This window comes from Xyrauchen texanus, chromosome 33 (assembly GCF_025860055.1).
Source record: "Xyrauchen texanus isolate HMW12.3.18 chromosome 33, RBS_HiC_50CHRs, whole genome shotgun sequence".
NCBI classification, from domain to species: domain Eukaryota; kingdom Metazoa; phylum Chordata; class Actinopteri; order Cypriniformes; family Catostomidae; genus Xyrauchen; species Xyrauchen texanus.
Window position 1 is genome coordinate 32654705 of NC_068308.1, and position 17380 is coordinate 32672084.

Genomic DNA, 17380 nt, shown 5'->3' on the forward strand with positions numbered 1-17380 from the left:
TGTTAGAATTTAGGACTTGGTAAAAAAATATTGTTTTCCAATGCAACTACCGATCTCGATCTTGGCTAGTAAATGTTCAGATTTCACTCATTAGTGATTGGGTAATACAGTGTGAAAGAAGATTAGTTCCATGGTCCTTTTCTTGTTGTGAGTTAAAGTCTTGTAGCTTGTATCCAAAGATGAGATCCACACAATTAATTTGTTATTGAATAATGTCTATTTTAATATTCTTTCAGTTCTTTACACATCCTTTGAAGGCTGCAATATATAGAGTATTATCCTTTAAACAAGACTCATTTAAACGAGATGGCCCTCATAGGACAAACGGAAAGTAACATGGTTGCTATGACAGCACGACACTCTTTAACAAGCGCAAGCACCTTGAGTGAGAATGGAACAAAATTTATTTGGAAAGGAATGTATGAGGTAAATTTTAGGAGAGTTATAATGATGTAAAGAGAAAAGAAAATAGATTTTACAGGTGAACTTTTAGTCTATAATATTTATTTAAATTATATATTAACATAATTATACATATTATATACTTTGCACCCATCTACTGAAGTACTTCAACTTGGGAATTAACATTACTTGCGTATGAACATCGTATTTACGGGCAAATTGGCATATTTTTTTTTTTTAGACATTTCTGTTGAAGCAAAGAATTGTGGGTGCCCACGAAGGATACACCTCATGCATTCTCTGAATTCCGGTGATAGAAGGTTGCATTCGAAGGCTGCATTCAAAGTGTCCTATTCACTTTTCTGAAACGAGACAGCCTCGATGACGTATGCGGCTCAAAAATGCGACCTCTGGAGGACGCAACCTTCCAAACGAGACACAGCCTAAGTGTTCTCATTAGCTCAGAGCTCATGAAGCGAGCCATCAGATCTCTACTGATTCTATCTTTTTGCTAGTGAAAAAAATCTGACCAACCACAGTGCTGCATTTCACCAGCATACCATAACTTTCTTGGCACTAGCCCTGCCTAAATGTCTTTTCTCTATTCTCATTCTTTTTCCTTGTTACGGTATATACTTTTTCCCCCCATAGTACATATTCAAGGAATAGTTTATCCCAAAATGACTTTTGTCCCCATCATTACTCGGCTTAATGTCCAAACTTATTACTTTTTTCTTCTGCAGAATGCAGAAGTATGTTTAGCAGATTTTTGACTTCAACTGTCTGGATATCTAGATATGACAAATGGACTACTTATATGGAATTATGATGATTTTTGCAGTTCAACTGACCCTGTCACTGTTCACTTTAATTATATGGAAAGGAGCTGCATCAGCATTTTTTGCTTAACATCTCTGTTTGTGTTCTACAGATGGGATGAAATGAGAGTGAGTAAACGATGACAGAATTTGTATTTGTGGCTAAACTATTCCTTTAAGATGTTACACCAAAGCCTTAACAAAGTCTAGAAAAGTTGTGGCTAATCAGTTTACTTCTTCAAAACACTTCTGAATATTCGTGGAGTTTAGCCTTTTATGTTTTGCACAGTAGTCTCATTTGTTGCCAAGTTCCACATGTTCATTTCAGGGCACTCACAAATAAATCCACTCCTGCAGTTCCTAGATGGTCTTAGCACTGAAACACCTCATCCCATTTTTAGTTTTCGTCTAGAACCAAAACCAATGGAACATCTGTAAATCTGACAGAGACAAGAAAGACCACACCAGATATAAAATGTCTATTAGAGCCTTTGATGGCATGGCACTAGTTATCACACACTCCTACACACTCCTAACAGTATACAGACTATTCCATCTCTCCACTTTTATTTCTGAACTGAAATGAAATTTCAGGGAACAATACAAAATGAAAAAAGCAGTAATAATAGAATCCATTCTGTGACCACTGACTTCTTTGTACTTAATAATTCTCTGTAAAGAGAGAGGCCATGCTTGGTGGAATAGTGCAGGCTCTCCTCTTGATTACTTTTGTTCTTCTACAGCAGTTATCTGTGACCGGTCAACCTTTAGTTATAAGTACGCCTCTCAGAAGGTAATCTGACTTTGACAACAAGCTCTAAAGGTCACACCAGAGTTTTTTTTAGATACAAGCAGGAGGCTCGCCTTCAGATAAAAGAAAGTCAAGTGCATCATTTGTAATAGACCCTAATGTGCATGTGTTTAACTCACACATGACGGTTGTTTCCCAGCTAGAACAAACCAATGATCTGACCCAGTTTTAATGAAGGGCAAAAAGAAACGGCTCTTTAATGGTAGTGCCTAGACGGATTTTATCTCTAGACATCACCACTCACTTCCTGCACCAGCCGAGAATGACACAAGACTGAGAGACTGAACTAGTGGTAAAAGAGTCCATATGAAGCCTGGTAGAACTGTTGCTGACAGCATCTCTTGACACAGAGTCACAGCATTGCACTTTAGTGGGTGCACTGGAACATCACTTGATTTTTGGTAGCTTCAACCGAATGCTTTTAGAAAGCCTCTCATTGTTCCATGGCTTAAAATGTTTTCCTCATAAAGGACTAGTTAAAAAGAAAATCTGAATCTACAACCCTGCCAATCTCACTCTTTTCACCCATATGACATGTAAGTGATGAGAGAAAATGTAATTTTTAAGTATATTTTAATTTAGTTACATTTTTGTAACTAGTCAAAATAACTAGTCAATCACAACTTGGAACACAACACATTTGGGTGAAACTAAGAAAAAAAAAAAAAAAGTCAGCAAACTTCTCAGTTTAAGACCAGAAACTATTTCACTATGATCGTCATTATTTTAAGTGGCTCTCTTTAAAGTTCTCAAACTAATCTGGAATAAATGGAGATCAAATTAGCCAAATTAGGAATATGAATGTATCTACAACATATGTACAGCTCATAAAGACTATAAGATAACTGACATTACTTCATCTATGAATTGTAGGAAAAATTTGGGAAAATCCACCCTTTGGGGAACAGCAAAAGCTCAAAGAAAAAAAATATATTAAGAAAACCTGAACAAGCTAATTTGGTGCATGTATATCAATATTTTATGTGAAATTTGCAAAGTTGCAAAAGTTAAATATGCAGCTATAATTTTGGGTTGTTACCAATTCAACAATGCTATTTTTCAACGGACATCTCAAATTATTCTCATTCCTAGCCTGTTCAGAAGACAACCCTGTTTCATGTGCTACATTTGAGCTTAATTCTTTCTGCCATTGATCATGTTCAGAGGATTATGTGTGGCCAAATCAAGGCTCAAATAAATCATAGGCTAAATTTGCCATTTGATCTCTGAAGATGCAAGTCTTTCAAACTAAAATTACTTAATCATCGTATAACTTGAAGGAAATCTGTGATGCTTGGAAACCTAGCATGCCTTCAGAATCGTAGGACGAACAGTGCTATTCTAAGACTCTTTTGGCGTTTGAACCATAGAGCTAAGAAAATAAGTGTCTAAAAAAGATTGTAAAAGCTTAGACATAAAAGCAATTACACCAAGAAGCAGTATGGGAGAAAGAAGAAGGCGTGATTGTAAATCATTAGCGCAGCCAAGTTTATGACAGATGAGGATATGAGATGTCCAGAGAGAAGATGAAGAGATTAATATGGCAACTGCACTGCAGGGCTTCATGGAAGCAGTTGTTCCCAAGTGCTTCATCGACTCTAGGTTTCAATGTTCTTGATTGCAGCTGGATTTGAACTGAACTGGATGACTGTGCAGAATGATTCATATTTTGGCATGGGTTTCTAAAGCCTCTGGTCTATAAAGTGAATCAGAGGTTTAATGTTGTTCTTCATTTTCTCAGGTCTAGGTATGGTACTGTTAATTTGATCTAGCATGCAAATTGAGTTGCATCTCTCCTTGTGATCAGGGGATCTGTTGCTGTGTTTAAGTCCTCATAGGAAGTTCCTTCTTATGAGCTTGGAGGTTGTAATTATGGTGTGTGTTCAACTGATTTTGGTTGGGGAGAAATAGATGACCTTGGCAATTTCATATTTTCCTCTCTGTTTCCGTTACTGAAAAACATAGGATTTTTTTTTATAATACTACATTTGCCAAGCCCCCATCTCCAAAAGTCGAAGAAAGTAACCCAGGGTTTCTCACAGGTACTTATGACTTTGTGGTGCTGTTGATGTGCGCTAAATTCGTAAATATGATTTTTCCGACATGATGCACCAAATCTCCTAGTTGTGATCCAGAACATTTAATGGGTCACAAGAAAGCAATAACCCAATGCCCCAACCTAGTGTTGTCATGGTATAAAAATGTCAGTAGTCGGTACAGATACCAGTGAAATTTCAGGAATCTCGATACCAATTTCGATACCACAGCAAAAATATACTAATATGATCATGTGCTATTGAACACATACATTTTGTTATTTGTAATAAATCTTTTTTTAATAATTATAGTTTAATAATTATCACTTTTAATAAGTGAAAATTTAAAAGTTTTTTTTGCCAAACTTTTATTCAACAGCTGTCTTGCTTTTATAAATTGATTAATTATTATTATTATCATTACAGATAATATTACATTTTACTATACTGTTGTAATATATTTTTATTTTTTTTGTATTTATTTTCTTCCATTTCAATTATCTAGCTTTTATTTTTGAATTGTGCCTTTATTATGACATGTGTTTTTGGCGGAAGCTTCACTTTTCCGGATAAACAGTTCTAACATGGCCCAGTGTGATTACTGGTGTTTTGTATGTAGTAATTTTGAAATGATATATTTTACATTTTATAACTGTGAAGCACTTTGGTCAACTCTATTGTTGTAACGCTTGTGTAGCTGGCAATGGCAATAACAAAGACGATGACGATGAAATGAAGACCCAAGTGCAGTTTAATAATCAAAGTGAAAACCAAAAACCCGAACTATAAACATGAATAAAACATAACATTGATGACAACTTGAAACTTAGGCATGAACATGGTAGGCAAGGCTAAAACTTGACATGAACAGTGCTACACAAACTAACATCAATACTAGACTTAGAGAGACAATGGCAAAAATGAAGGCTTAAATACATGGACATGGGGAAATATATGCCAATGAACAAACAGAACTCTAAACAAGATAACCATACAATAAACTAAAACCAATGACAAACTAGAACTGATAACAAAGTAATCAAACAATGAACCAATGAAAACAAGACACATGAACATGGAGGGAAACAGGAATGTCACATGACAAGGAAACAGGAACAAAACATGCCATGGAACATGAACACACTTTTCAAAATAAAAGACATGAAAAGCAGGAACCAACAGAATAAACATGACAATAAATGCGATGTAAAAAAAGTTGAGTTGAGATTAAAGTGCAAATGATTTGATTTAATGAATTTAATGTACATTGTACATGTTCTGCATGGTTCACAGTAGATTAGTGCTCTGCTTTGTCATTTCAAACAATGTGAATTATTCTCAATGTCTGTGGAGTTTCCAGTGTATGAGCGGTTGGATTTATACATTAATTTAAAGTATGCAGCTCACTAAGACAGCCTTCAGCTGTTTAATAAATCACACTAAGACGTGTCATTGTCCCTTTCAATGTAAAAGGAGTAACAGAGCATGCATTTAAATTAAGCCTCTGAGCATGTTAAAGCTGTCGTGTGTAATTCAAATGTCACACTGTTACCGGATAAAGTCGGTACTCGGAATTGCAGAAACACTAGTGACGTTACATCTTTTTTATTTTGTACTGACTTGGTACTGAAGTACTGGTACTTTTGATAACACTACCCCAAACCACCACCTTTATCAATATTGACATCTAGGAGTCGAATTTCCAAAACTACCTTCCATTTTATTAATGGGGGCACTTTTTGCATCGTGAAACAATGCATTGTCTAATGCTGAAACATATATGAGAGTACTACAGTATTATTGGTAATGCATAATTATTATTAGGTAAAATATTTTATTATTGAATTAATATTTAATAAATGAACATGCAAGTTGTGGACGATGTGTACATCTTTGTGACTGATGGGCATTAAAATTCTGCTCAAATTCGTGGATCTTTTAAGGTAGGCCTAGCCATTATTAAAGACTAGAGGTTTCCTTGCAATCGCCCACATGTACTGATTTCAGGGGATACATCTCTGTTTTAATCAGAGATGGGAAGGTGGGCGAGATGCCTGGATGCTGGCAAGCTTTGAGGGGCCTTCTGGATCCGGTTGTGGGCCTATGTTGATAAGACTTTGATTCATTGTTCCCTCTTTAGAACCCATGTGTTTGAGATATTAGTAGTACTGTACAACAAGGCAGTTTACATTTAACTAAACAGAAGCTTGGGTAAGTCTCTAAGGCAACACTTAGTAAAATCTCATTACATTTTTTTAAGTACAACACATGATGTTTCCTCTGTAAATTCAAAAGCTCTTGTTCCAGAAGTTGAGGGTCTTTGCCATATGGAAAGTTTTTGGCTCAGAGTTCCCAGTCTAATCATGCCTTACCTAATGACCTGGCACAATCCAATCTAAGTAATTGATTTTAGTGAATTTGTGGTAGGTTATGAAAAATGAGAAAAGGTCCTGAAGATTGCTAGATTTATTTCCATCTTCCTTCCAGCTCTGCCTGGCCTGAGATCTGTGCTTAACTTGGAATGGACACTCATAAATAAGGCTATTATTGCAATCAGAGAGAAATATGAAAAAGGTGGCCTTTCATCTGGTAGATGTTAGTGTAGGGAAGCTTTCATTAAGAGTTAAAATGAATCTCAAGAGTGAGGGTCTCTCTAGTAGGCAGAGCGATCCCAGGCTGATTGTAGATCAATCTGTGAATTTGCTGGTGTCATAGCAAAACTAATAGTTATAGAAGGGTTTGGAATGAAAAAAGTTTTGCCTGCTTTTTCACTCGGTCAGTTCTTAATGTGTTCCTGCTTGGTGAACTCTCTGTCATATGTTTAGGGGTTTGCAGAGCCAGGACTGTTCTATCACTGTTACTCTGTGTGTTTTGTACATTTTTCCTCTTTTCAGTTCTTTTGTTTCTTTGTTTTCCCCTTTAGTTAGAATAATTTTGCTTTCACAAAATATTGCACTAAAGAGTTTTTTTTTTTTTTTTTTGTGAAGAGTTTCCCTTATTTAAAACAAATTAAATGTGAACACACTCCCTTCCTTTCAATGGTCTGTCAAACAGATAGTCTTTCCCTAAATACAGACCATTGGTTAAGTAAATATTTCTATGTTGGGCTGGTTAGCATGCTCAACAATACAAAGCAATGTTTTGATCCACAATGACTACGTTTAAATGGATACCAGAAAGTAGTTTATTGTGAGAAAGAGGCGTTCCAGATTAAATGCACTGTAGAGGCGGTGTACTCTTTATTCCCATTTACATGCGGCTCGATCAGTAAACAGATTTCTCCACAGCAATGTAATTTCCATTGCTTTGCTTTATTTTCAGATATTCCACAGTTGTTGCTGTGCTTGTTTTCTTAACTTTCTGTTGTTCCCTGCACTGTTGCAACATTGGGGTTTCCCTCATACATAAAACTCTGGGATTCCCCCAATGTACAAGCCATATACGTGAACAATAGGTACAGTTGATATTTTACACTGATGTGTAGAAATGGGTACAGTTTATAAGGATGTGCCTTTCTCACTATACTCCCAGAAAATTTTTATTTGTTCTGCTTTTTTGACTTGTTGTAGGGCTCCATCCGATGATGTTAGTTATCCGGTCTGTTCACGCTCAAACGCACTACTCAAAAACCTGTAAAAATGTATCTAATGTGTTTACGTAACCACAGAAGCTGCGTTCTGTGGAAGAAACCCTGGTGTGTTAAACTGTTTTCTCGTAATCCCTTAAATAGCTTATGGAAAGTAGTGTTCTCATTTACATGATGTTTCAGAACACTGCTTTCTGCATAAACACTGGGATAAATAGTTTTCTTATGTGCATGCAAATGTGGTCAATGTTTTGAGTCACAACGTTCTCTCTTTTAGGAGGATACAACCTACAGATGGCCTATTTATAGCTTTTTCTGCAAATTAAAATGGGATATGAAAAAGTATTAGAAAAAATACACACCTTCACTAATCATAACAAAGTTGCAACTCAATAACAGACTCATGGCCACGGAGGTCATTCCCCAGTCTCTGTGCATGCTCACAGCCATGGAGGTCGTTCCCCTTTCGCTGCCAGTGCTCAAGAACATGGAGGTCGTTCACCTGTCGCTGCCAGTGCGCAAGACCATGGAGGTCATTCCCCTGTCGCTGCCAGTGCTCACAACCACAGAGGTCAATCCCCAGACTCTACCTGTGCTCTAGACCACAGGAGTTAGTTCACAGTCATCCATGGCTCTTAGTCTTCCATGGCTACACCCCTCAAGCCTCTCATAGCTCCGGCTTCCATGGCTTCACTATTCGAGCCTCCCTCAGATCTGCCTGCCTTTATTAACCCTCCCTCGGCTCTGCCCTCTGAATCTTCCACGACATTACCATCTACCACATAAACTCCACCTCCTGACCTGGTCTCCTGACTCTAATCCTGTCCTATGGTTACCTCCCTGGCCTCCTGATCACTCCCAGACTCGTCCCTGGCCACAGGATCATCCGCCAATCCCTCCTGGATTCCATGGTATTCTCTTGCATGGTATTCTCTTGTCCGACACAGAGCGGACCACCATGCTTGCTCGGGCTGCCGTGAGTGTCAGGTTGGACTGGAACCCTCCCCTGAGCACTTGCTGATAGATTATTGGTTCCTTGGTTCGGGATGCCGCTCACAGCCACTACCCCTGCCCCTCCCTTTCTTCCTTGAAGTGTACGACGAACTGACAAGGTTGTGGAGGGCATCTTTTGTTGCCCGAAACCGAATTCCCGGTTCGCCGCTCTCACTACACTCGACGGTGGGGTAGCCCACGGGTATGTGGAGGTACCTCAGTTGGATAAGGTGGTTGCGGTGCACCTGTGCTGACAAAATGACGTCAACTTGCGGGATCGTCCGGCACTCCCCCCCAGGGCCTGTAGGACTATGTTGTCTCTGGCGACCAAAGCCTACAGTGCTTCTGGACAGGCCACCTTCCCCCTGCATGCCATGGCCCTCCTGAAGGTACACCAGGCCAAGGCACTGAAAGAGCTGCACGTGGGAAGTCCTGATCCCGATGTGCTGCAGGAGCTGCACTCGGCGACTGACCTCGCCCTCCAGGTGCTGAAGGTATGGCGCGAGCACTCGGGCAGGCGATGTCCATCTTGTTGGTCCAGAAGCACCACCTGTGGCTCAACGTGCCCATCTACCAGATCGGCTTATTCGGCGACACCGTTGAGGACTTTGCCCAGCAGTTCTCAGCGGTGATGAAACAGACGGAGGCTATACAGCATATCTTTCCACAGCATGGCTAAAGATCCCGTACCCTATCTGCTACCACAGGGCGTCCCCCTGTGGCGGTGAAAGTCCAGATGGATCAGCTTGCACCTGTATCGGCTGTTCATGTAACATGGTTCAGCTGTTGTGGCGGTTTTCTATAAGGACTTCTAGTGTCATTACATGACACAACGTCGAGTGAGTGACAGAAGGGGAATGTCTCGGTTACTTTTGTAACCACCATTCCCTGATAGAGGGAACCCTCTTGTGTCACTCTTGCCACATTGCTGTACAAACCACAATACCTGAATGAGTGGCCTCATTCCAGCTCCTTTTATACCCATATGTCCAGAGAAGTGGCATGCAAATTCCACTTAACAATTCTCATTGGCCTTTTCTCAAAGATAAGAGGTGTTTGGAGCTGTCAAGCGCAACCCTAGTTTCACTACATCGAAACAACGTCTCGTTCCCTCCATAAGGGAACATAGGTTACAACAGTAACCAAGACGATATGCAATAACAATTAACAACATATTTCACTTCAAAACAGAAAGCATGGTCCTTTTGAGGGTGCATGGGGCTTAAGTGAATCAGTGAATCATTTAGCCTTTGTGAAGTATTTCATCTAAAGGAACTGGCTCCCTAAAATTAATTGAAGTTCCCAAATGTTAAATAAAAGGGAACTGTTTAATTTAGCTAGTTCATTTAGAAAAAACTGTCCGAAAGGAACCATGCACTTACAGTATATTATTTGGTTTTCCTAGCACTACATGAGAGTGAGAAGATGTATAGGTGAGCTCGTTTGATTACTCTCTTGGCTCCATTGCTGCATTTGCAATACATGTGACAAATGTAGCATTTTGTGATGATATAATGCTACATGTTTGAAAATGCAACTTTTTACTACTCCATTGTAGAAAAGGGCACACCAACTTTGCACGCTACTAAAAATGTGGTTGAGTTAGAGTCTATAAACATATTTTACAGCATGTAATCCATGTTAAGTCCAGTGGTGACAAACAAGGTTAATTCTGCAGGTGTTCAACACAGTCTATTGAGCCAGATTGAGTCCTGGTACCAACAGCGAATACAGAATCAAGTAATGATGCCAAAGGCTTGTGGTGTCAAGGCTTAGAAGGACTTTACTTGTCCTGAGTTGAGAAAAACTTGAAAGCACTAAATCCTCTAAGGATTGCAGAGACAGAAACCCTTCTTAAGAACAAATGAGCCATTTATTTACTTACTGAAGCATTTACTCTATAAAATGTGCAGGTGTAGAGAATGTAAAGCACACTTGTCTGATTTGACAAGGCTGAACTACAACTATGACCTTAACTTATATCCTCAATAATGCCGATGTTCAACACTACTAATGGAAAAAGAAAAATGCCTATTTTTGCAATTATTTAATAGTTATCTTCAAGTAAAGACATCGTCATGTGCACAAGGTTTACTTTGTGTGTCTACCATATGTTTGTCAAGGGTTACATACTATAGAAAAATTAAAAGCATACAGAAACTTGGACAGTAGAGATTTAAAAAATTAAAAGCTTATAAATAGATTTTTAGAAAACTAATGTATAATTTATATCTAAATATATACAGTATACACATCTTTGTACAGGTGATGATGTAGTAATGTAGGTATGATAGGGAAACTGTTTGAATGGGCAAACTATTTTTATGCTGTGTTTCTTATCCTTGTTTGTTGTGTATTCATTTTTTCCCCTCAGGCAATGTATTTCATATGAAAACTATTGTGTAATCACCCAAGCTACTGAGCCATGTCTTAATGTTTTTCGAAGTGCGTTTTCCACTGTTTGCCCTGTGTTTACTGGTATTGATTTTCAGGAAATTGAGTATTAGCTTTGTTTGCCAGGAGAGGATCTTTCTGTGAGGATAATATGAATCTAACCAGATGATCTGCAATAAGCCTTTACCCAAAAAAGAAGATGAACCATCTGTAAATCAACAGCTCTTTGGCTTTAGCTATCTGACTGTAGCTGCCTGGTTCAAGAAAGATTGGACTCTTTGACTGATGATTCCCACACTTTATTCACTTGTCCGTCATCACGATTAAAAACATTGGACACCATATTCGTTGAGAATCAACGTAAAAGCTTGTACAAAAGAAAACAAATACCGAAAAATGAATAAAAATCCATCAAGACCAAATAAAGTAAGATTGACTTACGCATATTATACAAAGCAAAACAACAAGTAATCTTAATACAAATAATATAAATACAAATAATATAAATCCAAACAAAGATAACAGGAAGTCCATGATCATACCTTGTTCTCCATTCAAACCAGGAGCTAAATCCCTTTAAACTCCTTGCAAACCGTAAGCCTTTGACACCGTGACCATATGTGTATGGGTCTCAATCATATTGAAATGTTTGAACCGTATGCACGTTATATCCGCTCACGTGAGTGAACTTCAAAATAAAAGACTTCCGTTACCACAACACAAATGAAACTCCAAAATTAAATACCATACAAAAATTAACAAAACTAAATCATTCAAGAACTATATTATTTGCATATTTTTAAAGCAAACGACATAGTTCTTAACACTCCCACCAAATTATGAGTGCAAATCTCACACCAAATATACAAGCACTGATAATTTCTCTTTATCCCCTATTTTTATTTACGTGTTCTGTTTCTCTTTTTTTTTCATTTTATTTTTTATTTTATAATTTTTTTTTATTTATACAACTTGACTTTAAACCACCATTAAAAATTCTAAGCCATAATATAAAAAAAAAAATAATTAAAACAAATGACACTCAATGGGAAATGTTTAAATGAGAGGGAGAAGAGAAAAAAAAACCCTAATATCCCTCCATTAACAAAATTAGTTTCTGCACAGGTCTTTCAATTATGGACGGTTTGTTAACACGCTTTCCTTTCGCATCAATCTTTGGGTCGCTTAGAAAATCTTGGCTCTTCTTACAAGCCCGTCGTCGCTAGAAATAGTTTCCACTATTCTGCCAAGCCTCCATTCATTTCTAGGCATTTCCTCTTCTTTAACGATAACAAGATTATCAACTTTAAGATTTCTCTTAGATACGTTCCACCTTTGTCGGGTAGCTATATTCGCAAGATACTCTTTGCGCCAGCGACTCCAAAATTGTTCCGCCAAATACTGCACATGTCTCCATCTTTTCCGTGCGAATACATCCTCCTTGACGAAATTTCCTGGTGGAGGCAAAGCAGTAGTCGATTTTAACGTAAGCAGATGATTTGGAGTAATTGGTGCTAAACTTTGAGGATCAGTCAGGCAATCAACCGTAAGCGGCCTATTAAACACAATAGCCATCGCTTCGTACAAAAAGGCTCGTAAGGAGGAATCATTTAACCTTTCCGGATGAAGTTCAAGAGTAACGTTTAGCACAGATCTTACTGTTCTAATTTGACGTTCCCACACGCCACCAGCATGACTTGCATACGGTGCATTCATGATGAAGTCGCACTGCTTCTCTGATAGGAAGACCCTCACTCTTTCCACATCCATTTCTTTAAGTGCATCTCTCAACTCATTTTTTGCCCCCACGAAGTTGCTTCCTTGATCGGACCTTATCTGTTGCACAGTGCCTCTCATGGCAATAAAGCATCGCAGAGCATTGATGAAGGAATCCGCTGTCATATCAGTAAGCATCTCAATGTGAACAGCACGGGAACTGAAACAAGTAAAGAGAAGACCATATCGTTTATGAACACTTCTGCCCTGCTTAATAAGAAATGGGCCAAAGCAATCCATGCCAGTATATGTGAACGGAGGCGATGGAACCACTCTCTCTTTGGGAAAATCGGCCATTCTCTGTCCTTCAACAGGTCGCCTGTGCCTTCTACAAATAATGCAATTCCTAATACAGGATGTCACAATTTTGTTGATCCCTGGTATCCAAAAGCCATTAGATCTTATCTCGTTCATGGTAAATCCTTTCCCTTGGTGCGCAACTTTGTTGTGAAAGTGAGTGACAACCATTTTGGTGATCTGATGATTTCTTGGGATTATTATAGGATGTTTTACAGAGTCTGAAAAGGTTGAACGGCAAAGTCTACCTCCCACCCTGAGTAAACCGTCCTCATCCATGAAAGGGTCAAGAGAGTACAATGCGCTGCGAGACGAAATTCTTCTTCCACTCTTTATCCCTCTCAGATCCTCCTTATAGCAATTATCTTGCAGACATTTGATTATATGAAATTCTGCCTTTTGCCGCTCAAACACAGTACTGAGATGATTAGATTTGTCTTTGTTAGCTCTCCTTAAAAGACGAGCTACAGCTCTGGTAGCCTTTGACCAAGAAGAAAACTTTGAAAGAAGATCTATCAAGCTCGGATTTTTTGCGCAATCAACTTTCAATGTACAACATGTTTTTACTTCTGGATCTCCAAGCAGAAGTTCAGGAACATGTTCCTCCGATACAGACACTTCTTTGTCCCACAAAAACTTAGGGCCAGTGAACCAGCTTGAGGTGAGCAACTCCTTCACTGGCAAACCTCTGGATGCATGATCAGCAGGGTTTTCATCCGTTGGAACATACTTCCACTGCTGTGGAGTTGTACTGAGGTGTATTCTTTGTACTCGATTAGCGACAAAGGTATGAAATCTACGTGCCTCATTACTTATTTATCCCAATACTACTTTGGAATCTGTCCAAAACGTCTCCTTGAAAACAGCGTAATCCAGTTCTCTCTTAAGTATACTGCTCACTTTAACAGAAACAATGGCAGCTGCTAACTCTAATCTAGGAATTGTTGCAACTCTAAGAGGTGCAACTCTCGACTTCACCATCACCAGTGCACAGTGAACGTCTCCTTCCTCATTCTTGAGTCTCAAATATGAACATTGACCATATCCATGGACACTAGCATCAGAGAAATGATGCAATTCAACTTGAATACCCTTTCCGAAACTAGATTGTACATATGTTCGCGGTACATCTATTTTCTGCAGATGGTTTAAATCTTGTCTCCATCGCTCCCACCTCAGATCAATATCGTTCGATAGAGGGTCATCCCATCCACTGCCATGTTTACACACATCCTGCAGTATTCCTTTTCCACTCAACAGCACTGGTGCAATAAGTCCCAGAGGATCATACACAGAGGCAACAGTAGACAAGATGCCACGTCGAGTAACAGGTTGATCTCTCAACTGAACTTTGAATTTGAAGCAGTCTGATTCTCTTTCCCATTGTATGCCAAGAGTTCTTTCGAAGGGAAGCTCATCAAATGAAAGATCACTGTTTTTCACGTCAGAGATTTTTTCTGAAGTGGGAATGCTGTTCAGCATTATTTTACTGTTTGACACAAATTTGTGGAGCCGTAGGCCACCTATAGCACAGAGTTTGCGTGTCTCATCTGCAACTTTAATAGCTTCTTCATCACTTTCTACACTGATCACTCCATCATCCACATAGAAATTTCTCATCACGAACCGTGAACCTAGTGGATACAACTCGCTGTTCTCAGTTGCAAGATGTTTTAAACCATAATTAGCACACCCTGAAGAGGAAGTTGCACCAAAAAGATGAACTTTCATATGGAACTCACTTGCAGGCTGGCTGAGATTACCATCCTTCCACCATAGGAAGCGTAGGAAGTCTCTATCAGATTCGTTAACATGAAACTGATGATACATTTTCTCTACATCACACATAAATGCAATGGGGTGTTGACGAAATCGAATTAAGATGCCATTTAAACTGTTTATCAAGTCTGGACCTTGAAGTAAATAATCGTTTAAGGAGTAACCTTCATATCTTGCAGAGCAATCAAAAACCACACGCAATTTTCCTGCCTTCTTCGGATGGACAACACCGTGATGAGGCAAGTACCATATTTCTCCTTCCTTGCCATCGTTGTGTACCTCCTCAGCATCTCCTCTCTGCAAGATCTCACTCATGAATTCATTGTAGCGCTTCTTATACAACTCATCCTTCGCCATCTTTCTTTTGAGATGGTTGAGTCTAACCATAACACATTGTTTGTTGCTTGGCAATTTGGGCGTCACTTTAAAAGGCTGTGGCATTTGATAATGGCCATGAACATTCCTCTGTATACCCTTCTTTAATTTCTCAAGAAAGAGGAAATCATCCTGGGAGACCTTTGTCCTCTCTTCTTCGATGTTTTTAAAATCGCTCTCAAGAACACAAATTACATCACCTGGTGTGATTGAAGGAAGCTCCTTGACCGCAATGCGGTGACACGATCTACTGGTTCCAATTAAATCGGAGTGTGGTGAAGAACAACCTACTATACTCCATCCTAAATCTGTCCGAATGGCGTGGGGTTCATCATCTCCTCCCACTATTACTTCCCTAGGAGCCATTGACCTTGAACAATTGTAGCCTATTAAAAGAGCAACGTCGCAGTCCTGCAATGGAGGTATCTTGTCCACAATGACTGTAAGATGATTCCAGTTTTTAGCGACTTCACAAGTAGGAATGTGGCTGCGACTAACTGGTATGCAGTCTTTGGTGTAAGTAGGTGGTAAATCAATATAACTGCCAGATTTGTATGCTCTCACTTGGAGTCCTGATACTCTCTCACTCTGCAGGATGGTATCTTTTCCAAGCATGGTGGTAAGCTTCAATTTTACTGGAAATGTTGTCGCCTGTAGAGCATCACTCACTCCTTTATCAATAAACGTGGTATCACTCTGAGAATCCAAAAGCGCATACACCAGTTTCTCACAACTTGGATGTTGTTTTACGGATACCCAAACAGGTACAATCATTGAAGTATACGTATTTCACTCTTCTCCACTTACACTCAAGGCCACTGTATTCATTGCACCATCAGGATCACTCTGAGTCTGAGTTGCAGAAGATAGGGTCTTTACCATTTTCACAAAGTTGTCATCGTGCAAACTAGTTGGATGCTTCCTTTTGCAGGTATTACAAGTGAGACGATAATGACACTCCTTTGCACTATGACCAGACTTCAAATAACCATAGCAAAGCCTTTCCTCTTGGATAAATTTCCGTCGCTCCTCCAATGATTTGATGAGAAAGCTGAAACAGTTGTCAAGTTGATGGTTATTCTTCTGGCAAAATATACACAGAATTTTGTTCACTGGTTTGACAACCTTTCGACTCTCGATGTTTGTTTGAGTGGTGAAAACTCTAACTCTGTTTCTCGTGGTGTCTTTCAGCTTTGCCTTTTCAATAACAGGTTCTGCAACATGAAGAGCATGAAATGAGGTAACTGGGTTGCAAGCAATCTTGGCTTCAGCAGACACAAAAGCAGCAAACTCTTTAAAAGTGGGATACTCGTGATTTTTGAAAAGAGATTTTGTGACCTGACGATTCCATCTGCCAATTGCCCAATCGGGTAATTTCAGCACAAGTTTCTGATTTTCTTGGTAATCATTTAAAATTTGAAGGCCTTTGACATGTGACATGGCCCCTTGGCATGCATTCAAAAAGTCAGAGAAAGTTTGAAGACCAAAGGCGTCCTTTTGGTGAATTCTAGACCAATTTGCCAACTTTTCTCTGAATGCCTTTTGTATCACGAATGATTGGCCGTAACGATTATTCAGTCTGCTCCATGCATCTTGATAGGCTTCGTCATCTGTTCTGAAGAAAGTTCCTTCTAAAGCCTTTCTAGCAGGGCCACTCACATATTTCTTAAGATAAAACATCTTGTCAGCAGGAGAAATTGTTTTCTTGTCAATGAGTGCCACAAAAGATTGCTTAAACTCAATGAAATGAATGGGGTCGCCAGTGAAGACAGGAGGCTCTGGAGTCGGCAACTTGCTCATGGTCAAGCCATCTTGAAACGCTTGAACAAGGAGAGGTATATCAGTCGCCGATGCTTGAACTCTCACCTTTTTGGTCTCCTGACATCCCTTTTGAATCACTTCCTGCCTTTTCACATTTGTTTGAGAGATACCTGATTCTGATCCGTCTGTACTGCTACAATCTTTGGACAAATTAGTCTTTCCTTTCTCAACCTCTTGATTGTAGACTTTCAATTTAGCTTGAGCTGCTTTCAGATCCTTTTTGCTCGAATTTGCTCTAATTCCTTTAACTCGACATCAAGAGCCCTTTTATATTGTTCTTCTAACTGCTTTA